General features: G+C 47.3%; 36 non-coding genes across 36 annotated transcripts; all 36 read left to right on the top strand.

Moving 5' to 3' along the window:
• Window positions 1–458: 458 nt before the first annotated feature.
• TRNAV-UAC (transfer RNA valine (anticodon UAC)) lies at window positions 459–531 on the top strand. The gene has a single exon. It is a non-coding gene; the product is annotated as a tRNA-Val (tRNA).
• Window positions 532–965: 434 nt separating this feature from the next.
• On the top strand, window positions 966–1037 carry TRNAP-AGG (transfer RNA proline (anticodon AGG)). Its single transcript has one exon. It is a non-coding gene; the product is annotated as a tRNA-Pro (tRNA).
• A 385-nt stretch (window positions 1038–1422) lies between these two features.
• Window positions 1423–1495, top strand: TRNAV-AAC (transfer RNA valine (anticodon AAC)). Its single transcript has one exon. It is a non-coding gene; the product is annotated as a tRNA-Val (tRNA).
• A 295-nt stretch (window positions 1496–1790) lies between these two features.
• On the top strand, window positions 1791–1902 carry TRNAL-CAA (transfer RNA leucine (anticodon CAA)). Its single transcript has 2 exons — window positions 1791–1828; window positions 1857–1902. It is a non-coding gene; the product is annotated as a tRNA-Leu (tRNA).
• A 919-nt stretch (window positions 1903–2821) lies between these two features.
• On the top strand, window positions 2822–2893 carry TRNAP-CGG (transfer RNA proline (anticodon CGG)). The gene has a single exon. It is a non-coding gene; the product is annotated as a tRNA-Pro (tRNA).
• A 384-nt stretch (window positions 2894–3277) lies between these two features.
• TRNAV-UAC (transfer RNA valine (anticodon UAC)) lies at window positions 3278–3350 on the top strand. The gene has a single exon. It is a non-coding gene; the product is annotated as a tRNA-Val (tRNA).
• Window positions 3351–3784: 434 nt separating this feature from the next.
• Window positions 3785–3856, top strand: TRNAP-AGG (transfer RNA proline (anticodon AGG)). The gene has a single exon. It is a non-coding gene; the product is annotated as a tRNA-Pro (tRNA).
• A 385-nt stretch (window positions 3857–4241) lies between these two features.
• TRNAV-AAC (transfer RNA valine (anticodon AAC)) lies at window positions 4242–4314 on the top strand. Its single transcript has one exon. It is a non-coding gene; the product is annotated as a tRNA-Val (tRNA).
• Window positions 4315–4609: 295 nt separating this feature from the next.
• On the top strand, window positions 4610–4721 carry TRNAL-CAA (transfer RNA leucine (anticodon CAA)). The gene is made up of 2 exons: window positions 4610–4647; window positions 4676–4721. It is a non-coding gene; the product is annotated as a tRNA-Leu (tRNA).
• Window positions 4722–5650: 929 nt separating this feature from the next.
• TRNAP-CGG (transfer RNA proline (anticodon CGG)) lies at window positions 5651–5722 on the top strand. The gene has a single exon. It is a non-coding gene; the product is annotated as a tRNA-Pro (tRNA).
• A 384-nt stretch (window positions 5723–6106) lies between these two features.
• TRNAV-UAC (transfer RNA valine (anticodon UAC)) lies at window positions 6107–6179 on the top strand. Its single transcript has one exon. It is a non-coding gene; the product is annotated as a tRNA-Val (tRNA).
• A 434-nt stretch (window positions 6180–6613) lies between these two features.
• TRNAP-AGG (transfer RNA proline (anticodon AGG)) lies at window positions 6614–6685 on the top strand. The gene has a single exon. It is a non-coding gene; the product is annotated as a tRNA-Pro (tRNA).
• A 385-nt stretch (window positions 6686–7070) lies between these two features.
• Window positions 7071–7143, top strand: TRNAV-AAC (transfer RNA valine (anticodon AAC)). Its single transcript has one exon. It is a non-coding gene; the product is annotated as a tRNA-Val (tRNA).
• Window positions 7144–7438: 295 nt separating this feature from the next.
• Window positions 7439–7550, top strand: TRNAL-CAA (transfer RNA leucine (anticodon CAA)). Its single transcript has 2 exons — window positions 7439–7476; window positions 7505–7550. It is a non-coding gene; the product is annotated as a tRNA-Leu (tRNA).
• A 939-nt stretch (window positions 7551–8489) lies between these two features.
• On the top strand, window positions 8490–8561 carry TRNAP-CGG (transfer RNA proline (anticodon CGG)). The gene has a single exon. It is a non-coding gene; the product is annotated as a tRNA-Pro (tRNA).
• A 384-nt stretch (window positions 8562–8945) lies between these two features.
• Window positions 8946–9018, top strand: TRNAV-UAC (transfer RNA valine (anticodon UAC)). Its single transcript has one exon. It is a non-coding gene; the product is annotated as a tRNA-Val (tRNA).
• A 434-nt stretch (window positions 9019–9452) lies between these two features.
• TRNAP-AGG (transfer RNA proline (anticodon AGG)) lies at window positions 9453–9524 on the top strand. Its single transcript has one exon. It is a non-coding gene; the product is annotated as a tRNA-Pro (tRNA).
• Window positions 9525–9909: 385 nt separating this feature from the next.
• Window positions 9910–9982, top strand: TRNAV-AAC (transfer RNA valine (anticodon AAC)). Its single transcript has one exon. It is a non-coding gene; the product is annotated as a tRNA-Val (tRNA).
• A 295-nt stretch (window positions 9983–10277) lies between these two features.
• TRNAL-CAA (transfer RNA leucine (anticodon CAA)) lies at window positions 10278–10389 on the top strand. Its single transcript has 2 exons — window positions 10278–10315; window positions 10344–10389. It is a non-coding gene; the product is annotated as a tRNA-Leu (tRNA).
• Window positions 10390–11319: 930 nt separating this feature from the next.
• TRNAP-CGG (transfer RNA proline (anticodon CGG)) lies at window positions 11320–11391 on the top strand. The gene has a single exon. It is a non-coding gene; the product is annotated as a tRNA-Pro (tRNA).
• Window positions 11392–11775: 384 nt separating this feature from the next.
• Window positions 11776–11848, top strand: TRNAV-UAC (transfer RNA valine (anticodon UAC)). Its single transcript has one exon. It is a non-coding gene; the product is annotated as a tRNA-Val (tRNA).
• A 434-nt stretch (window positions 11849–12282) lies between these two features.
• Window positions 12283–12354, top strand: TRNAP-AGG (transfer RNA proline (anticodon AGG)). Its single transcript has one exon. It is a non-coding gene; the product is annotated as a tRNA-Pro (tRNA).
• A 385-nt stretch (window positions 12355–12739) lies between these two features.
• TRNAV-AAC (transfer RNA valine (anticodon AAC)) lies at window positions 12740–12812 on the top strand. The gene has a single exon. It is a non-coding gene; the product is annotated as a tRNA-Val (tRNA).
• A 295-nt stretch (window positions 12813–13107) lies between these two features.
• Window positions 13108–13219, top strand: TRNAL-CAA (transfer RNA leucine (anticodon CAA)). The gene is made up of 2 exons: window positions 13108–13145; window positions 13174–13219. It is a non-coding gene; the product is annotated as a tRNA-Leu (tRNA).
• Window positions 13220–14131: 912 nt separating this feature from the next.
• Window positions 14132–14203, top strand: TRNAP-CGG (transfer RNA proline (anticodon CGG)). The gene has a single exon. It is a non-coding gene; the product is annotated as a tRNA-Pro (tRNA).
• A 384-nt stretch (window positions 14204–14587) lies between these two features.
• On the top strand, window positions 14588–14660 carry TRNAV-UAC (transfer RNA valine (anticodon UAC)). Its single transcript has one exon. It is a non-coding gene; the product is annotated as a tRNA-Val (tRNA).
• A 434-nt stretch (window positions 14661–15094) lies between these two features.
• On the top strand, window positions 15095–15166 carry TRNAP-AGG (transfer RNA proline (anticodon AGG)). Its single transcript has one exon. It is a non-coding gene; the product is annotated as a tRNA-Pro (tRNA).
• Window positions 15167–15551: 385 nt separating this feature from the next.
• TRNAV-AAC (transfer RNA valine (anticodon AAC)) lies at window positions 15552–15624 on the top strand. Its single transcript has one exon. It is a non-coding gene; the product is annotated as a tRNA-Val (tRNA).
• Window positions 15625–15919: 295 nt separating this feature from the next.
• Window positions 15920–16031, top strand: TRNAL-CAA (transfer RNA leucine (anticodon CAA)). The gene is made up of 2 exons: window positions 15920–15957; window positions 15986–16031. It is a non-coding gene; the product is annotated as a tRNA-Leu (tRNA).
• A 930-nt stretch (window positions 16032–16961) lies between these two features.
• On the top strand, window positions 16962–17033 carry TRNAP-CGG (transfer RNA proline (anticodon CGG)). The gene has a single exon. It is a non-coding gene; the product is annotated as a tRNA-Pro (tRNA).
• A 384-nt stretch (window positions 17034–17417) lies between these two features.
• TRNAV-UAC (transfer RNA valine (anticodon UAC)) lies at window positions 17418–17490 on the top strand. Its single transcript has one exon. It is a non-coding gene; the product is annotated as a tRNA-Val (tRNA).
• A 434-nt stretch (window positions 17491–17924) lies between these two features.
• Window positions 17925–17996, top strand: TRNAP-AGG (transfer RNA proline (anticodon AGG)). Its single transcript has one exon. It is a non-coding gene; the product is annotated as a tRNA-Pro (tRNA).
• Window positions 17997–18381: 385 nt separating this feature from the next.
• TRNAV-AAC (transfer RNA valine (anticodon AAC)) lies at window positions 18382–18454 on the top strand. The gene has a single exon. It is a non-coding gene; the product is annotated as a tRNA-Val (tRNA).
• Window positions 18455–18749: 295 nt separating this feature from the next.
• Window positions 18750–18861, top strand: TRNAL-CAA (transfer RNA leucine (anticodon CAA)). Its single transcript has 2 exons — window positions 18750–18787; window positions 18816–18861. It is a non-coding gene; the product is annotated as a tRNA-Leu (tRNA).
• A 929-nt stretch (window positions 18862–19790) lies between these two features.
• TRNAP-CGG (transfer RNA proline (anticodon CGG)) lies at window positions 19791–19862 on the top strand. Its single transcript has one exon. It is a non-coding gene; the product is annotated as a tRNA-Pro (tRNA).
• A 384-nt stretch (window positions 19863–20246) lies between these two features.
• On the top strand, window positions 20247–20319 carry TRNAV-UAC (transfer RNA valine (anticodon UAC)). The gene has a single exon. It is a non-coding gene; the product is annotated as a tRNA-Val (tRNA).
• The last annotated feature ends 172 nt before the right edge of the window (window positions 20320–20491 follow it).

Genomic DNA, 20491 nt, shown 5'->3' with positions numbered 1-20491 from the left:
TGTAAATTAGAATTTGCAAGGGGGGACCAATGGCATTCTGCTCCTCCCACATAACCAGGAAGCCCTGTTGAACATGTCTGCCTGTGTTTTTGCAGGGACAGTGCCTTCTCTGCCCAAAAGGTGGCAGGAGAGCCTCACAACAAATGATGGGATCAACTGCTTAGTTAGAAACCCAGCATGGCAGTTACTGTGATGGAGTGCAAATTTAATGGAAGGTGTGCCTGAGGTGTCATTTCCAGAAATCCATGGAATTGTGATTGAGGGCCCAGCCTGATTGTTGGTGGATTTCAGGATATGGTTTCAAAATCGCCTCTTGGAATAAAAGTGGTCCTCATTCCTGTCTTCCAAAGAAATAGAGACCGGGTAAGGAGAGCCCAACTTTGAGCTTCAAGGACATTGGCCCTTAGTCTGTGCATTCCAGCCCAATACATGCCAACAAGATTCCTGAGTTAGTGGCTGTTTCTGTAGTGTAGTGGTTATCACGTTCACCTTACACGCGAAAGGTCCCTGGTTCGAGACCGGGCAGAAACAGCGGTTTGCTGTTTTTAACAGTGTTTGCCTTTACTGGCTGACTTTATAGGAAAGCTGAGATAATAGAGGCTGTCTATCCCTCACCAACCTGACGTAGTGTGCTCCAGGGATCTCAGTGACAGCTCGAAAAGAGAAGTGACGATAGCTTGCGCCATTCGCTTGCTCGCCCTTTGCTCTGAAGGGTGGGCCTACTTCATGAAAGCAAGGAATGAGAGCAGAAATGCTTTTCTTGTCCTCACCGCAAGCAGACACTTAGAGAAAACAAACTGTCTGAAGGACAGAGGCTTTTTAATTTCTTGTTTGATGACGGCCATGGAAAAGACAGCAATCATATTGCAGAAGAGAGCAACATGTGCAGTTGCTTGCTTTGGGTGAAGCATTCACCGACTAGCTGCCACTAACCCCTGGAGCCATGTCAGAGGTGACTCTTGCGTGGCTCGTTGGTCTAGGGGTATGATTCTCGCTTAGGGTGCGAGAGGTCCCGGGTTCAAATCCCGGACGAGCCCTTTTTAGAGCTAAACATACAAATCGTACTAAAAATGCACTATGCCTGACTATTTCTAGTAATACTCGGTGCATTGTTGCGCAACATATTCCTAACCTCAGAAGAAAAATGGATCACCGTGCTTTTTCTGCCTACCTGCTTAGTCTCAGTGTGTCCCAGGTGATGCTTTCCCAAGCTGTACTCGCAGACATTTAGGCATCAGATATTTGTCTGTCGATGCCTGCACAAGTAAATTTTGAATACGTCTAATTGCAAGCATGTTGGATGATATCTCTGAGGTTTTCACACTTGTTCTGCACATTCTGAGCCGCTGCTGATACAGCAGAATAGAAGTAGGGTGAAGCCTTGAGAGGAACTTTGCTTTAACAGTAGCAAGCAGCAAGGTCGTTTCTGTAGTGTAGTGGTCATCACGTTCGCCTAACACGCGAAAGGTCCCCGGTTCGAGACCGGGCAGAAACACTGAGCGTTGGGCGCTTTTATGTGCACACTCTAAAACCTTATTATCTGAATGCAAGTTTAAGAAGAGGTGGTCTTTGAACACAGTGAGCCGTGGGAAACTTTCTTTACCTTTGCAAGACGAAACAAAGTTATCTGCATCCGTCATCTGGGGGTCGTTCTTGTGCCTATTTTTATTTTGTTTAAGCTATGTTGTATTGTTGGGGCCTTTACACCTGTGACATTGCTGTGAAGGTTGTAAGTGGAAACATTGGCAGGTGCAGATAGAAGAGTTAGACCTAAGCCCCCCTCATGAGCCGTCAGGATGGCCGAGTGGTCTAAGGCGCCAGACTCAAGAGAGCTTGATCTTCAGTGTAGCTGAGCCTTCTGGTCTCCTCATGGAGGCGTGGGTTCAAATCCCACTTCTGACAGGTCCCTTTTACACCCGTAAATCTTCCTGTTTTTTGCAGTGCGTTCCCGGCAAACACCACAATCTTTGCAGGAACCTGTAGCATGTGAAGAGAAATCCACCAACAATCAGGCTGGGCCCTCAATCACAATTCCATGGATTTCTGGAAATGACACCTCAGGCACACCTTCCATTAAATTTGCACTCCATCACAGTAACTGCCATGCTGGGTTTCTAACTAAGCAGTTGATCCCATCATTTGTTGTGAGGCTCTCCTGCCACCTTTTGGGCAGAGAAGGCACTGTCCCTGCAAAAACACAGGCAGACATGTTCAACAGGGCTTCCTGGTTATGTGGGAGGAGCAGAATGCCATTGGTCCCCCCTTGCAAATTCTAATTTACATAAGGAAGACAGAGAGGTAGCTGGGAGTAGGCACTGCACACGGGCATTGCACTCTCTCTTATGATTTGCAGCCAATTCTAGATTGAGGCAGGAGGAAAGGAGGTGACTCGCCCAACAATGGCTATACTGAGAAGTCAGCCACTCTGGGTCTCCCAGGTGAGTGTTTCAGGCCTGTGAGCCACTCATATAAATCTCGCCTGATCGAGCGCGTTTGAATCCAAATATCAAACCCCTCTTTCTCAGGCGCAGGAAATGGTGGGCCCTTCATTGCTTCTGGTGTGGAAGTCTATGGGGCAAGGGTCCAGGACTTGCAGAGGAGAACAATTGCCAGAAAGTGCTTGCTGTTCTCATCTGTGCCTTTTTTCTGCTCACTGGCTGATAGGAGATTGGCTGCCCCCTTTCTTGCTAGAGTGAAAAAACAACAACTTGAGAGAAAACATGACGTTGTGAGGCTCACTTAGAGGGAGACTAGCCAAATAGCCCTGCTTTTTTTCTGAAAGACGCTTCAGAAATTGTTCAAAATGTCTCCTGGCCACTCAGGCTCGTTGGTCTAGGGGTATGATTCTCGCTTCGGGTGCGAGAGGTCCCGGGTTCAAATCCCGGACGAGCCCATGCTGTGGACATTTTCAGGATGCTTGTAATATAGGAGCATTTCTTCTTTTCAATGCTATAAGACGCTGTGTATGTCGAGAAAGTTCCTTACCCTGCACGCTATTTTCCACTTGTGGCGGGATAAAGGAGTGCAGGACTTCTTTGCAACTGCTTTTCTGGGCCAGACCAGCATGGTAGGAACATTACATGCATAGTGTTTTTCTAGTGTAATTTCAGGATATGGTTTCAAAATCGCCTCTTGGAATAAAAGTGGTCCTCATTCCTGTCTTCCAAAGAAATAGAGACCGGGTAAGGAGAGCCCAACTTTGAGCTTCAAGGACATTGGCCCTTAGTCTGTGCATTCCAGCCCAATACATGCCAACAAGATTCCTGAGTTAGTGTCTGTTTCTGTAGTGTAGTGGTTATCACATTCGCCTTACACGCGAAAGGTCCCTGGTTCGAGACCGGGCAGAAACAGCGGTTTGCTGTTTTTAACAGTGTTTGCCTTTACTGGCTGACTTTATAGGAAAGCTGAGATAATAGAGGCTGTCTATCCCTCACCAACCTGACGTAGTGTGCTCCAGGGATCTCAGTGACAGCTCGAAAAGAGAAGTGACGATAGCTTGCGCCATTCGCTTGCTCGCCCTTTGCTCTGAAGGGTGGGCCTACTTCATGAAAGCAAGGAATGAGAGCAGAAATGCTTTTCTTGTCCTCACCGCAAGCAGACACTTAGAGAAAACAAACTGTCTGAAGGACAGAGGCTTTTTAATTTCTTGTTTGATGACGGCCATGGAAAAGACAGCAATCATATTGCAGAAGAGAGCAACATGTGCAGTTGCTTGCTTAGGGTGAAGCATTCACCGACTAGCTGCCACTAACCCCTGGAGCCATGTCAGAGGTGACTCTTGCGTGGCTCGTTGGTCTAGGGGTATGATTCTCGCTTAGGGTGCGAGAGGTCCCGGGTTCAAATCCCGGACGAGCCCTTTTTAGAGCTAAACATACAAATCGTACTAAAAATGCACTATGCCTGACTATTTCTAGTAATACTCGGTGCATTGTTGCGCAACATATTCCTAACCTCAGAAGAAAAATGGATCACCGTGCTTTTTCTGCCTACCTGCTTAGTCTCAGTGTGTCCCAGGTGATGCTTTCCCAAGCTGTACTCGCAGACATTTAGGCATCAGATATTTGTCTGTCGATGCCTGCACAAGTAAATTTTGAATACGTCTAATTGCAAGCATGTTGGATGATATCTCTGAGGTTTTCACACTTGTTTTGCACATTCTGAGCTGCTGCTGATACAGCAGAATAGAAGTAGGGTGAAGCCTTGAGAGGAACTTTGCTTTAACAGTAGCAAGCAGCAAGGTCGTTTCTGTAGTGTAGTGGTCATCACGTTTGCCTAACACGCGAAAGGTCCCCGGTTCTAGACCGGGCAGAAACACTGAGCGTTGGCTGCTTTTATGTGCACACTCTAAAACCTTATTATCTGAATGCAAGTTTAAGAAGAGGTGGTCTTTGAACACAGTGAGCCGTGGGAAACTTTCTTTACCTTTGCAAGACGAAACAAAGTTATCTGCATCCGTCATCTGGGGGTCGTTCTTGTGCCTATTTTTATTTTGTTTAAGCTATGTTGTATTGTTGGGGCCATTACACCTGTGACATTGCTGTGAAGGTTGTAAGTGGAAACATTGGCAGGTGCAGATAGAAGAGTTAGACCTAAGCCCCCCTCATGACCCGTCAGGATGGCCGAGTGGTCTAAGGCGCCAGACTCAAAAGAGCTTGATCTTCAGGGTAGCTGAGCCTTCTGGTCTCCTCATGGAGGCGTGGGTTCAAATCCCAATTCTGACAGGTCCCTTTTACACCCGTAAATCTTCCTGTTTTTTGCAGTGCGTTCCCGGCAAACACCACAATCTTTGCAGGAACCTGTAGCATGTGAAGAGAAATCCACCAACAATCAGGCTGGGCCCTCAATCACAATTCCATGGATTTCTGGAAATGACACCTCAGGCACACCTTCCATTAAATTTGCACTCCATCACAGTAACTGCCATGCTGGGTTTCTAACTAAGCAGTTGATCCCATCATTTGTTGTGAGGCTCTCCTGCCACCTTTTGGGCAGAGAAGGCACTGTCCCTGCAAAAACACAGGCAGACATGTTCAACAGGGCTTCCTGGTTATGTGGGAGGAGCAGAATGCCATTGGTCCCCCCTTGCAAATTCTAATTTACATAAGGAAGACAGAGAGGTAGCTGGGAGTAGGCACTGCACACGGGCATTGCACTCTCTCTTATGATTTGCAGCCAATTCTAGATTGAGGCAGGAGGAAAGGAGGTGACTCGCCCAACAATGGCTATACTGAGAAGTCAGCCACTCTGGGTCTCCCAGGTGAGTGTTTCAGGCCTGTGAGCCACTCATATAAATCTCGCCTGATCGAGCCTGATCGAGCGCGTTTGAATCCAAATATCAAACCCCTCTTTCTCAGGCGCAGGAAATGGTGGGCCCTTCATTGCTTCTGGTGTGGAAGTCTATGGGGCAAGGGTCCAGGACTTGCAGAGGAGAACAATTGCCAGAAAGTGCTTGCTGTTCTCATCTGTGCCTTTTTTCTGCTCACTGGCTGATAGGAGATTGGCTGCCCCCTTTCTTGCTAGAGTGAAAAAACAACAACTTGAGAGAAAACATGACGTTGTGAGGCTCACTTAGAGGGAGACTAGCCAAATAGCCCTGCTTTTTTTCTGAAAGACGCTTCAGAAATTGTTCAAAATGTCTCCTGGCCACTCAGGCTCGTTGGTCTAGGGGTATGATTCTCGCTTCGGGTGCGAGAGGTCCCGGGTTCAAATCCCGGACGAGCCCATGCTGTGGACATTTTCAGGATGCTTGTAATATAGGAGCATTTCTTCTTTTCAATGCTATAAGACGCTGTGTATGTCGAGAAAGTTCCTTACCCTGCACGCTATTTTCCACTTGTGGCGGGATAAAGGAGTGCAGGACTTCTTTGCAACTGCTTTTCTGGGCCAGACCAGCATGGTAGGAACATTACATGCATAGTGTTTTTCTAGTGTAATTTCAGGATATGGTTTCAAAATCGCCTCTTGGAATAAAAGTGGTCCTCATTCCTGTCTTCCAAAGAAATAGAGACCGGGTAAGGAGAGCCCAACTTTGAGCTTCAAGGACATTGGCCCTTAGTCTGTGCATTCCAGCCCAATACATGCCAACAAGATTCCTGAGTTAGTGTCTGTTTCTGTAGTGTAGTGGTTATCACATTCGCCTTACATGCGAAAGGTCCCTGGTTCGAGACCGGGCAGAAACAGCGGTTTGCTGTTTTTAACAGTGTTTGCCTTTACTGGCTGACTTTATAGGAAAGCTGAGATAATAGAGGCTGTCTATCCCTCACCAACCTGACGTAGTGTGCTCCAGGGATCTCAGTGACAGCTCGAAAAGAGAAGTGACGATAGCTTGCGCCATTCGCTTGCTCGCCCTTTGCTCTGAAGGGTGGGCCTACTTCATGAAAGCAAGGAATGAGAGCAGAAATGCTTTTCTTGTCCTCACCGCAAGCAGACACTTAGAGAAAACAAACTGTCTGAAGGACAGAGGCTTTTTAATTTCTTGTTTGATGACGGCCATGGAAAAGACAGCAATCATATTGCAGAAGAGAGCAACATGTGCAGTTGCTTGCTTAGGGTGAAGCATTCACCGACTAGCTGCCACTAACCCCTGGAGCCATGTCAGAGGTGACTCTTGCGTGGCTCGTTGGTCTAGGGGTATGATTCTCGCTTAGGGTGCGAGAGGTCCCGGGTTCAAATCCCGGACGAGCCCTTTTTAGAGCTAAACATACAAATCGTACTAAAAATGCACTATGCCTGACTATTTCTAGTAATACTCGGTGCATTGTTGCGCAACATATTCCTAACCTCAGAAGAAAAATGGATCACCGTGCTTTTTCTGCCTACCTGCTTAGTCTCAGTGTGTCCCAGGTGATGCTTTCCCAAGCTGTACTCGCAGACATTTAGGCATCAGATATTTGTCTGTCGATGCCTGCACAAGTAAATTTTGAATACGTCTAATTGCAAGCATGTTGGATGATATCTCTGAGGTTTTCACACTTGTTCTGCACATTCTGAGCTGCTGCTGATACAGCAGAATAGAAGTAGGGTGAAGCCTTGAGAGGAACTTTGCTTTAACAGTAGCAAGCAGCAAGGTCGTTTCTGTAGTGTAGTGGTCATCACGTTCGCCTAACACGCGAAAGGTCCCCGGTTCTAGACCGGGCAGAAACACTGAGCGTTGGCTGCTTTTATGTGCACACTCTAAAACCTTATTATCTGAATGCAAGTTTAAGAAGAGGTGGTCTTTGAACACAGTGAGCCGTGGGAAACTTTCTTTACCTTTGCAAGACGAAACAAAGTTATCTGCATCCGTCATCTGGGGGTCGTTCTTGTGCCTATTTTTATTTTGTTTAAGCTATGTTGTATTGTTGGGGCCATTACACCTGTGACATTGCTGTGAAGGTTGTAAGTGGAAACATTGGCAGGTGCAGATAGAAGAGTTAGACCTAAGCCCCCCTCATGACCCGTCAGGATGGCCGAGTGGTCTAAGGCGCCAGACTCAAGAGAGCTTGATCTTCAGGGTAGCTGAGCCTTCTGGTCTCCTCATGGAGGCGTGGGTTCAAATCCCACTTCTGACAGGTCCCTTTTACACCCGTAAATCTTCCTGTTTTTTGCAGTGCGTTCCCGGCAAACACCACAATCTTTGCAGGAACCTGTAGCATGTGAAGAGAAATCCACCAACAATCAGGCTGGGCCCTCAATCACAATTCCATGGATTTCTGGAAATGACACCTCAGGCACACCTTCCATTAAATTTGCACTCCATCACAGTAACTGCCATGCTGGGTTTCTAACTAAGCAGTTGATCCCATCATTTGTTGTGAGGCTCTCCTGCCACCTTTTGGGCAGAGAAGGCACTGTCCCTGCAAAAACACAGGCAGACATGTTCAACAGGGCTTCCTGGTTATGTGGGAGGAGCAGAATGCCATTGGTCCCCCCTTGCAAATTCTAATTTACATAAGGAAGACAGAGAGGTAGCTGGGAGTAGGCACTGCACACGGGCATTGCACTCTCTCTTATGATTTGCAGCCAATTCTAGATTGAGGCAGGAGGAAAGGAGGTGACTCGCCCAACAATGGCTATACTGAGAAGTCAGCCACTCTGGGTCTCCCAGGTGAGTGTTTCAGGCCTGTGAGCCACTCATATAAATCTCGCCTGATCGAGCCTGATCGAGCGCTGAGCGAGCGCGTTTGAATCCAAATATCAAACCCCTCTTTCTCAGGCGCAGGAAATGGTGGGCCCTTCATTGCTTCTGGTGTGGAAGTCTATGGGGCAAGGGTCCAGGACTTGCAGAGGAGAACAATTGCCAGAAAGTGCTTGCTGTTCTCATCTGTGCCTTTTTTCTGCTCACTGACTGATAGGAGATTGGCTGCCCCTTTCTTGCTAGAGTGAAAAAACAACAACTTGAGAGAAAACATGACGTTGTGAGGCTCACTTAGAGGGAGACTAGCCAAATAGCCCTGCTTTTTTTCTGAAAGACGCTTCAGAAATTGTTCAAAATGTCTCCTGGCCACTCAGGCTCGTTGGTCTAGGGGTATGATTCTCGCTTCGGGTGTGAGAGGTCCCGGGTTCAAATCCCGGACGAGCCCATGCTGTGGACATTTTCAGGATGCTTGTAATATAGGAGCATTTCTTCTTTTCAATGCTATAAGACGCTGTGTATGTCGAGAAAGTTCCTTACCCTGCACGCTATTTTCCACTTGTGGCGGGATAAAGGAGTGCAGGACTTCTTTGCAACTGCTTTTCTGGGCCAGACCAGCATGGTAGGAACATTACATGCATAGTGTTTTTCTAGTGTAATTTCAGGATATGGTTTCAAAATCGCCTCTTGGAATAAAAGTGGTCCACATTCCTGTCTTCCAAAGAAATAGAGACCGGGTAAGGAGAGCCCAACTTTGAGCTTCAAGGACATTGGCCCTTAGTCTGTGCATTCCAGCCCAATACATGCCAACAAGATTCCTGAGTCAGTGTCTGTTTCTGTAGTGTAGTGGTTATCACGTTCACCTTACACGCGAAAGGTCCCTGGTTCGAGACTGGGCAGAAACAGCGGTTTGCTGTTTTTAACAGTGTTTGCCTTTACTGGCTGACTTTATAGCAAAGCTGAGATAATAGAGGCTGTCTATCCCTCACCAACCTGACGTAGTGTGCTCCAGGGATCTCAGTGACAGCTCGAAAAGAGAAGTGACGATAGCTTGCGCCATTCGCTTGCTCGCCCTTTGCTCTGAAGGGTGGGCCTACTTCATGAAAGCAAGGAATGAGAGCAGAAATGCTTTTCTTGTCCTCACCGCAAGCAGACACTTAGAGAAAACAAACTGTCTGAAGGACAGAGGCTTTTTAATTTCTTGTTTGATGACGGCCATGGAAAAGACAGCAATCATATTGCAGAAGAGAGCAACATGTGCAGTTGCTTGCTTTGGGTGAAGCATTCACCGACTAGCTGCCACTAACCCCTGGAGCCATGTCAGAGGTGACTCTTGCGTGGCTCGTTGGTCTAGGGGTATGATTCTCGCTTAGGGTGCGAGAGGTCCCGGGTTCAAATCCCGGACGAGCCCTTTTTAGAGCTAAACATACAAATCGTACTAAAAATGCACTATGCCTGACTATTTCTAGTAATACTCGGTGCATTGTTGCGCAACATATTCCTAACCTCAGAAGAAAAATGGATCACCGTGCTTTTTCTGCCTACCTGCTTAGTCTCAGTGTGTCCCAGGTGATGCTTTCCCAAGCTGTACTCGCAGACATTTAGGCATCAGATATTTGTCTGTCGATGCCTGCACAAGTACATTTTGAATACGTCTAATTGCAAGCATGTTGGATGATATCTCTGAGGTTTTCACACTTGTTCTGCACATTCTGAGCCGCTGCTGATACAGCAGAATAGAAGTAGGGTGAAGCCTTGAGAGGAACTTTGCTTTAACAGTAGCAAGCAGCAAGGTCGTTTCTGTAGTGTAGTGGTCATCACGTTCGCCTAACACGCGAAAGGTCCCCGGTTCGAGACCGGGCAGAAACACTGAGCGTTGGCTGCTTTTATGTGCACACTCTAAAACCTTATTATCTGAATGCAAGTTTAAGAAGAGGTGGTCTTTGAACAAAGTGAGCCGTGGGAAACTTTCTTTACCTTTGCAAGACGAAACAAAGTTATCTGCATCCGTCATCTGGGGGTCGTTCTTGTGCCTATTTTTATTTTGTTTAAGCTATGTTGTATTGTTGGGGCCTTTACACCTGTGACATTGCTGTGAAGGTTGTAAGTGGAAACATTGGCAGGTGCAGATAGAAGAGTTAGACCTAAGCCCCTCTCATGAGCCGTCAGGATGGCCGAGTGGTCTAAGGCGCCAGACTCAAGAGAGCTTGATCTTCAGTGTAGCTGAGCCTTCTGGTCTCCTCATGGAGGCGTGGGTTCAAATCCCACTTCTGACAGGTCCCTTTCACACCCGTAAATCTTCCTGTTTTTTGCAGTGCGTTCCCGGCAAACACCACAATCTTTGCAGGAACCTGTAGCATGTGAAGAGAAATCCACCAACAATCAGGCTGGGCCCTCAATCACAATTCCATGGATTTCTGGAAATGACACCTCAGGCACACCTTCCATTAAATTTGCACTCCATCACAGTAACTGCCATGCTGGGTTTCTAACTAAGCAGTTGATCCCATCATTTGTTGTGAGGCTCTCCTGCCACCTTTTGGGCAGAGAAGGCACTGTCCCTGCAAAAACACAGGCAGACATGTTCAACAGGGCTTCCTGGTTATGTGGGAGGAGCAGAATGCCATTGGTCCCCCCTTGCAAATTCTAATTTACATAAGGAAGACAGAGAGGTAGCTGGGAGTAGGCACTGCACACGGGCATTGCACTCTCTCTTATGATTTGCAGCCAATTCTAGATTGAGGCAGGAGGAAAGGAGGTGACTCGCCCAACAATGGCTATACTGAGAAGTCAGCCACTCTGGGTCTCCCAGGTGAGTGTTTCAGGCCTGTGAGCCACTCATATAAATCTCGCCTGATCGAGCGCTGAGCGAGCGCGTTTGAATCCAAATATCAAACCCCTCTTTCTCAGGCGCAGGAAATGGTGGGCCCTTCATTGCTTCTGGTGTGGAAGTCTATGGGGCAAGGGTCCAGGACTTGCAGAGGAGAACAATTGCCAGAAAGTGCTTGCTGTTCTCATCTGTGCCTTTTTTCTGCTCACTGGCTGATAGGAGATTGGCTGCCCCCTTTCTTGCTAGAGTGAAAAAACAACAACTTGAGAGAAAACATGACGTTGTGAGGCTCACTTAGAGGGAGACTAGCCAAATAGCCCTGCTTTTTTTCTGAAAGACGCTTCAGAAATTGTTCAAAATATCTCCTGGCCACTCAGGCTCGTTGGTCTAGGGGTATGATTCTCGCTTCGGGTGCGAGAGGTCCCGGGTTCAAATCCCGGACGAGCCCATGCTGTGGACATTTTCAGGATGCTTGTAATATAGGAGCATTTCTTCTTTTCAATGCTATAAGACGCTGTGTATGTCGAGAAAGTTCCTTACCCTGCACGCTATTTTCCACTTGTGGCGGGATAAAGGAGTGCAGGACTTCTTTGCAACTGCTTTTCTGGGCCAGACCAGCATGGTAGGAACATTACATGCATAGTGTTTTTCTAGTGTAGTTTCAGGATATGGTTTCAAAATCGCCTCTTGGAATAAAAGTGGTCCTCATTCCTGTCTTCCAAAGAAATAGAGACCGGGTAAGGAGAGCCCAACTTTGAGCTTCAAGGACATTGGCTCTTAGTCTGTGCATTCCAGCCCAATACATGCCAACAAGATTCCTGAGTTAGTGTCTGTTTCTGTAGTGTAGTGGTTATCACGTTCGCCTTACACGCGAAAGGTCCCTGGTTCGAGACTGGGCAGAAACAGCGGTTTGCTGTTTTTAACAGTGTTTGCCTTTACTGGCTGACTTTATAGGAAAGCTGAGATAATAGAGGCTGTCTATCCCTCACCAACCTGACGTAGTGTGCTCCAGGGATCTCAGTGACAGCTCGAAAAGAGAAGTGACGATAGCTTGCGCCATTCGCTTGCTCGCCCTTTGCTCTGAAGGGTGGGCCTACTTCATGAAAGCAAGGAATGAGAGCAGAAATGCTTTTCTTGTCCCCTTCGCAAGCAGACACTTAGAGAAAACAAACTGTCTGAAGGACAGAGGCTTTTTAATTTCTTGTTTGATGACGGCCATGGAAAAGACAGCAATCATATTGCAGAAGAGAGCAACATGTGCAGTTGCTTGCTTTGGGTGAAGCATTCACCGACTAGCTGCCACTAACCCCTGGAGCCATGTCAGAGGTGACTCTTGCGTGGCTCGTTGGTCTAGGGGTATGATTCTCGCTTAGGGTGCGAGAGGTCCCGGGTTCAAATCCCGGACGAGCCCTTTTTAGAGCTAAACATACAAATCGTACTAAAAATGCACTATGCCTGACTATTTCTAGTAATACTCGGTGCATTGTTGCGCAACATATTCCTAACCTCAGAAGAAAAATGGATCACCGTGCTTTTTCTGCCTACCTGCTTAGTCTCAGTGTGTCCCAGGTGATGCTTTCCCAAGCTGTACTCGCAGACATTTAGGCATCAGATATTTGTCTGTCGATGCCTGCACAAGTAAATTTTGAATACGTCTAATTGCAAGCATGTTGGATGATATCTCTGAGGTTTTCACACTTGTTCTGCACATTCTGAGCTGCTGCTGATACAGCAGAATAGAAGTAGGGTGAAGCCTTGAGAGGAACTTTGCTTTAACAGTAGCAAGCAGCAAGGTCGTTTCTGTAGTGTAGTGGTCATCACGTTCGCCTAACACGCGAAAGGTCCCCGGTTCGAGACCGGGCAGAAACACTGAGCGTTGGCTGCTTTTATGTGCACACTCTAAAACCTTATTATCTGAATGCAAGTTTAAGAAGAGGTGGTCTTTGAACAAAGTGAGCCGTGGGAAACTTTCTTTACCTTTGCAAGACGAAACAAAGTTATCTGCATCCGTCATCTGGGGGTCGTTCTTGTGCCTATTTTTATTTTGTTTAAGCTATGTTGTATTGTTGGGGCCTTTACACCTGTGACATTGCTGTGAAGGTTGTAAGTGGAAACATTGGCAGGTGCAGATAGAAGAGTTAGACCTAAGCCCCCCTCATGACCCGTCAGGATGGCCGAGTGGTCTAAGGCGCCAGACTCAAGAGAGCTTGATCTTCAGTGTAGCTGAGACTTCTGGTCTCCTCATGGAGGCGTGGGTTCAAATCCCACTTCTGACAGGTCCCTTTTACACCCGTAAATCTTCCTGTTTTTTGCACCACAATCTTTGCAGGAACCTGTAGCATGTGAAGAGAAATCCACCAACAATCAGGCTGGGCCCTCAATCACAATTCCATGGATTTCTGGAAATGACACCTCAGGCACACCTTCCATTAAATTTGCACTCCATCACAGTAACTGCCATGCTGGGTTTCTAACTAAGCAGTTGATCCCATCATTTGTTGTGAGGCTCTCCTGCCACCTTTTGGGCAGAGAAGGCACTGTCCCTGCAAAAACACAGGCAGACATGTTCAACAGGGCTTCCTGGTTATGTGGGAGGAGCAGAATGCCATTGGTCCCCCCTTGAAAATTCTAATTTACATAAGGAAGACAGAGAGGTAGCTGGGAGTAGGCACTGCACACGGGCATTGCACTCTCTCTTATGATTTGCAGCCAATTCTAGATTGAGGCAGGAGGAAAGGAGGTGACTCGCCCAACAATGGCTATACTGAGAAGTCAGCCACTCTGGGTCTCCCAGGTGAGTGTTTCAGGCCTGTGAGCCACTCATATAAATCTCGCCTGATCGAGCGCTGAGCGAGCGCGTTTGAATCCAAATATCAAACCCCTCTTTCTCAGGCGCAGGAAATGGTGGGCCCTTCATTGCTTCTGGTGTGGAAGTCTATGGGGCAAGGGTCCAGGACTTGCAGAGGAGAACAATTGCCAGAAAGTGCTTGCTGTTCTCATCTGTGCCTTTTTTCTGCTCACTGGCTGATAGGAGATTGGCTGCCCCCTTTCTTGCTAGAGTGAAAAAACAACAACTTGAGAGAAAACATGACGTTGTGAGGCTCACTTAGAGGGAGACTAGCCAAATAGCCCTGCTTTTTTTCTGAAAGACGCTTCAGAAATTGTTCAAAATGTCTCCTGGCCACTCAGGCTCGTTGGTCTAGGGGTATGATTTTCGCTTCGGGTGCGAGAGGTCCCGGGTTCAAATCCCGGACGAGCCCATGCTGTGGACATTTTCAGGATGCTTGTAATATAGGAGCATTTCTTCTTTTCAATGCTATAAGACGCTGTGTATGTCGAGAAAGTTCCTTACCCTGCACGCTATTTTCCACTTGTGGCGGGATAAAGGAGTGCAGGACTTCTTTGCAACTGCTTTTCTGGGCCAGACCAGCATGGTAGGAACATTACATGCATAGTGTTTTTCTAGTGTAATTTCAGGATATGGTTTCAAAATCGCCTCTTGGAATAAAAGTGGTCCTCATTCCTGTCTTCCAAAGAAATAGAGACCGGGTAAGGAGAGCCCAACTTTGAGCTTCAAGGACATTGGCCCTTAGTCTGTGCATTCCAGCCCAATACATGCCAACAAGATTCCTGAGTTAGTGTCTGTTTCTGTAGTGTAGTGGTTATCACGTTCGCCTTACAAGCGAAAGGTCCCTGGTTCGAGACCGGGCAGAAACAGCGGTTTGCTGTTTTTAACAGTGTTTGCCTTTACTGGCTGACTTTATAGGAAAGCTGAGATAATAGAGGCTGTCTATCCCTCACCAACCTGACGTAGTGTTCTCCAGGGATCTCAGTGACAGCTCGAAAAGAGAAGTGACGATAGCTTGCGCCATTCGCTTGCTCGCCCTTTGCTCTGAAGGGTGGGCCTACTTCATGAAAGCAAGGAATGAGAGCAGAAATGCTTTTCTTGTCCTCACCGCAAGCAGACACTTAGAGAAAACAAACTGTCTGAAGGACAGAGGCTTTTTAATTTCTTGTTTGATGACGGCCATGGAAAAGACAGCAATCATATTGCAGAAGAGAGCAACATGTGCAGTTGCTTGCTTTGGGTGAAGCATTCACTGACTAGCTGCCACTAACCCCTGGAGCCATGTCAGAGGTGACTCTTGCGTGGCTCGTTGGTCTAGGGGTATGATTCTCGCTTAGGGTGCGAGAGGTCCCGGGTTCAAATCCCGGACGAGCCCTTTTTAGAGCTAAACATACAAATCGTACTAAAAATGCACTATGCCTGACTATTTCTAGTAATACTCGGTGCATTGTTGCGCAACATATTCCTAACCTCAGAAGAAAAATGGATCACCGTGCTTTTTCTGCCTACCTGCTTAGTCTCAGTGTGTCCCAGGTGATGCTTTCCCAAGCTGTACTCGCAGACATTTAGGCGTCAGATATTTGTCTGTCGAAGCCTGCACAAGTAAATTTTGAATACGTCTAATTGCAAGCATGTTGGATGATATCTCTGAGGTTTTCACACTTGTTCTGCACATTCTGAGCTGCTGCTGATACAGCAGAATAGAAGTAGGGTGAAGCCTTGAGAGGAACTTTGCTTTAACAGTAGCAAGCAGCAAGGTCGTTTCTGTAGTGTAGTGGTCATCACGTTCGCCTAACACGCGAAAGGTCCCCGGTTCGAGACCGGGCAGAAACACTGAGCGTTGGCTGCTTTTATGTGCACACTCTAAAACCTTATTATCTGAATGCAAGTTTAAGAAGAGGTGGTCTTTGAACAAAGTGAGCCGTGGGAAACTTTCTTTACCTTTGCAAGACGAAACAAAGTTATCTGCATCCGTCATCTGGGGGTCGTTCTTGTGCCTATTTTTATTTTGTTTAAGCTATGTTGTATTGTTGGGGCCTTTACACCTGTGACATTGCTGTGAAGGTTGTAAGTGGAAACATTGGCAGGTACAGATAGAAGAGTTAGACCTAAGCCCCCCTCATGACCCGTCAGGATGGCCGAGTGGTCTAAGGCGCCAGACTCAAGAGAGCTTGATCTTCAGTGTAGCTGAGCCTTCTGGTCTCCTCATGGAGGCGTGGGTTCAAATCCCACTTCTGACAGGTCCCTTTTACACCCGTAAATCTTCCTGTTTTTTGCAGTGCGTTCCCGGCAAACACCACAATCTTTGCAGGAACCTGTAGCATGTGAAGAGAAATCCACCAACAATCAGGCTGGGCCCTCAATCACAATTCCATGGATTTCTGGAAATGACACCTCAGGCACACCTTCCATTAAATTTGCACTCCATCACAGTAACTGCCATGCTGGGTTTCTAACTAAGCAGTTGATCCCATCATTTGTTGTGAGGCTCTCCTGCCACCTTTTGGGCAGAGAAGGCACTGTCCCTGCAAAAACACAGGCAGACATGTTCAACAGGGCTTCCTGGTTATGTGGGAGGAGCAGAATGCCATTGGTCCCCCCTTGCAAATTCTAATTTACATAAGGAAGACAGAGAGGTAGCTGGGAGTAGGCACTGCACACGGGCATTGCACTCTCTCTTATGATTTGCAGCCAATTCTAGATTGAGGCAGGAGGAAAGGAGGTGACTCGCCCAACAATGGCTATACTGAGAAGTCAGCCACTCTGGGTCTCCCAGGTGAGTGTTTCAGGCCTGTGAGCCACTCATATAAATCTCGCCTGATCGAGCGCTGAGCGAGCGCGTTTGAATCCAAATATCAAACCCCTCTTTCTCAGGCGCAGGAAATGGTGGGCCCTTCATTGCTTCTGGTGTGGAAGTCTATGGGGCAAGGGTCCAGGACTTGCAGAGGAGAACAATTGCCAGAAAGTGCTTGCTGTTCTCATCTGTGCCTTTTTTCTGCTCACTGGCTGATAGGAGATTGGCTGCCCCCTTTCTTGCTAGAGTGAAAAAACAACAACTTGAGAGAAAACATGACGTTGTGAGGCTCACTTAGAGGGAGACTAGCCAAATAGCCCTGCTTTTTTTCTGAAAGACGCTTCAGAAATTGTTCAAAATGTCTCCTGGCCACTCAGGCTCGTTGGTCTAGGGGTATGATTCTCGCTTCGGGTGCGAGAGGTCCCGGGTTCAAATCCCGGACGAGCCCATGCTGTGGACATTTTCAGGATGCTTGTAATATAGGAGCATTTCTTCTTTTCAATGCTATAAGACGCTGTGTATGTCGAGAAAGTTCCTTACCCTGCACGCTATTTTCCACTTGTGGCGGGATAAAGGAGTGCAGGACTTCTTTGCAACTGCTTTTCTGGGCCAGACCAGCATGGTAGGAACATTACATGCATAGTGTTTTTCTAGTGTAATTTCAGGATATGGTTTCAAAATCGCCTCTTGGAATAAAAGTGGTCCTCATTCCTGTCTTCCAAAGAAATAGAGACCGGGTAAGGAGAGCCCAACTTTGAGCTTCAAGGACATTGGCCCTTAGTCTGTGCATTCCAGCCCAATACATGCCAACAAGATTCCTGAGTTAGTGTCTGTTTCTGTAGTGTAGTGGTTATCACGTTCGCCTTACAAGCGAAAGGTCCCTGGTTCGAGACCGGGCAGAAACAGCGGTTTGCTGTTTTTAACAGTGTTTGCCTTTACTGGCTGACTTTATAGGAAAGCTGAGATAATAGAGGCTGTCTATCCCTCACCAACCTGACGTAGTGTGCTCCAGGGATCTCAGTGACAGCTCGAAAAGAGAAGTGACGATAGCTTGCGCCATTCGCTTGCTCGCCCTTTGCTCTGAAGGGTGGGCCTACTTCATGAAAGCAAGGAATGAGAGCAGAAATGCTTTTCTTGTCCTCACCGTAAGCAGACACTTAGAGAAAACAAACTGTCTGAAGGACAGAGGCGTTTTAATTTCTTGTTTGATGACGGCCATGGAAAAGACAGCAATCATATTGCAGAAGAGAGCAACATGTGCAGTTGCTTGCTTTGGGTGAAGCATTCACCGACTAGCTGCCACTAACCCCTGGAGCCATGTCAGAGGTGACTCTTGCGTGGCTCGTTGGTCTAGGGGTATGATTCTCGCTTAGGGTGCGAGAGGTCCCGGGTTCAAATCCCGGACGATCCCTTTTTAGAGCTAAACATACAAATCGTACTAAAAATGCACTATGCCTGACTATTTCTAGTAATACTCGGTGCATTGTTGCGCAACATATTCCTAACCTCAGAAGAAAAATGGATCACCGTGCTTTTTCTGCCTACCTGCTTAGTCTCAGTGTGTCCCAGGTGATGCTTTCCCAAGCTGTACTCGCAGACATTTAGGCATCAGATATTTGTCTGTCGATGCCTGCACAAGTAAATTTTGAATACGTCTAATTGCAAGCATGTTGGATGATATCTCTGAGGTTTTCACACTTGTTCTGCACATTCTGAGCTGCTGCTGATACAGCAGAATAGAAGTAGGGTGAAGACTTGAGAGGAACTTTGCTTTAACAGTAGCAAGCAGCAAGGTCGTTTCTGTAGTGTAGTGGTCATCACGTTCGCCTAACACGCGAAAGGTCCCCGGTTCGAGACCGGGCAGAAACACTGAGCGTTGGCTGCTTTTATGTGCACACTCTAAAACCTTATTATCTGAATGCAAGTTTAAGAAGAGGTGGTCTTTGAACAAAGTGAGCCGTGGGAAACTTTCTTTACCTTTGCAAGACGAAACAAAGTTATCTGCATCCGTCATCTGGGGGTCGTTCTTGTGCCTATTTTTATTTTGTTTAAGCTATGTTGTATTGTTGGGGCCTTTACACCTGTGACATTGCTGTGAAGGTTGTAAGTGGAAACATTGGCAGGTGCAGATAGAAGAGTTAGACCTAAGCCCCCCTCATGACCCGTCAGGATGGCCGAGTGGTCTAAGGCGCCAGACTCAAGAGAGCTTGATCTTCAGTGTAGCTGAGACTTCTGGTCTCCTCATGGAGGCGTGGGTTCAAATCCCACTTCTGACAGGTCCCTTTTACACCCGTAAATCTTCCTGTTTTTTGCAGTGCGTTCCCGGCAAACACCACAATCTTTGCAGGAACCTGTAGCATGTGAAGAGAAATCCACCAACAATCAGGCTGGGCCCTCAATCACAATTCCATGGATTTCTGGAAATGACACCTCAGGCACACCTTCCATTAAATTTGCACTCCATCACAGTAACTGCCATGCTGGGTTCCTAACTAAGCAGTTGATCCCATCATTTGTTGTGAGGCTCTCCTGCCACCTTTTGGGCAGAGAAGGCACTGTCCCTGCAAAAACACAGGCAGACATGTTCAACAGGGCTTCCTGGTTATGTGGGAGGAGCAGAATGCCATTGGTCCCCCCTTGCAAATTCTAATTTACATAAGGAAGACAGAGAGGTAGCTGGGAGTAGGCACTGCACACGGGCATTGCACTCTCTCTTATGATTTGCAGCCAATTCTAGATTGAGGCAGGAGGAAAGGAGGTGACTCGCCCAACAATGGCTATACTGAGAAGTCAGCCACTCTGGGTCTCCCAGGTGAGTGTTTCAGGCCTGTGAGCCACTCATATAAATCTCGCCTGATCGAGCGCTGAGCGAGCGCGTTTGAATCCAAATATCAAACCCCTCTTTCTCAGGCGCAGGAAATGGTGGGCCCTTCATTGCTTCTGGTGTGGAAGTCTATGGGGCAAGGGTCCAGGACTTGCAGAGGAGAACAATTGCCAGAAAGTGCTTGCTGTTCTCATCTGTGCCTTTTTTCTGCTCACTGACTGATAGGAGATTGGCTGCCCCTTTCTTGCTAGAGTGAAAAAACAACAACTTGAGAGAAAACATGACGTTGTGAGGCTCACTTAGAGGGAGACTAGCCAAATAGCCCTGCTTTTTTTCTGAAAGACGCTTCAGAAATTGTTCAAAATGTCTCCTGGCCACTCAGGCTCGTTGGTCTAGGGGTATGATTCTCGCTTCGGGTGTGAGAGGTCCCGGGTTCAAATCCCGGACGAGCCCGTGCTGTGGACATTTTCAGGATGCTTGTAATATAGGAGCATTTCTTCTTTTCAATGCTATAAGACGCTGTGTATGTCGAGAAAGTTCCTTACCCTGCACGCTATTTTCCACTTGTGGCGGGATAAAGGAGTGCAGGACTTCTTTGCAACTGTTTTTCTGGGCCAGACCAGCATGGTAGGAACATTACATGCATAGTGTTTTTCTAGTGTAATTTCAGGATATGGTTTCAAAATCGCCTCTTGGAATAAAAGTGGTCCACATTCCTGTCTTCCAAAGAAATAGAGACCGGGTAAGGAGAGCCCAACTTTGAGCTTCAAGGACATTGGCCCTTAGTCTGTGCATTCCAGCCCAATACATGCCAACAAGATTCCTGAGTTAGTGTCTGTTTCTGTAGTGTAGTGGTTATCACGTTCACCTTACACGCGAAAGGTCCCTGGTTCGAGACTGGGCAGAAACAGCGGTTTGCTGTTTTTAACAGTGTTTGCCTTTACTGGCTGACTTTATAGCAAAGCTGAGATAATAGAGGCTGTCTATCCCTCACCAACCTGACGTAGTGTGCTCCAGGGATCTCAGTGACAGCTCGAAAAGAGAAGTGACGATAGCTTGCGCCATTCGCTTGCTCGCCCTTT

The sequence above is a fragment of the Lissotriton helveticus genome, chromosome 10, assembly GCF_964261635.1.
Source record: "Lissotriton helveticus chromosome 10, aLisHel1.1, whole genome shotgun sequence".
NCBI lineage: Eukaryota > Metazoa > Chordata > Amphibia > Caudata > Salamandridae > Lissotriton > Lissotriton helveticus.
The sequence above is the reverse complement of the archived record's forward strand: the minus strand, read 5'-3'. Positions and strand labels throughout refer to the sequence as shown.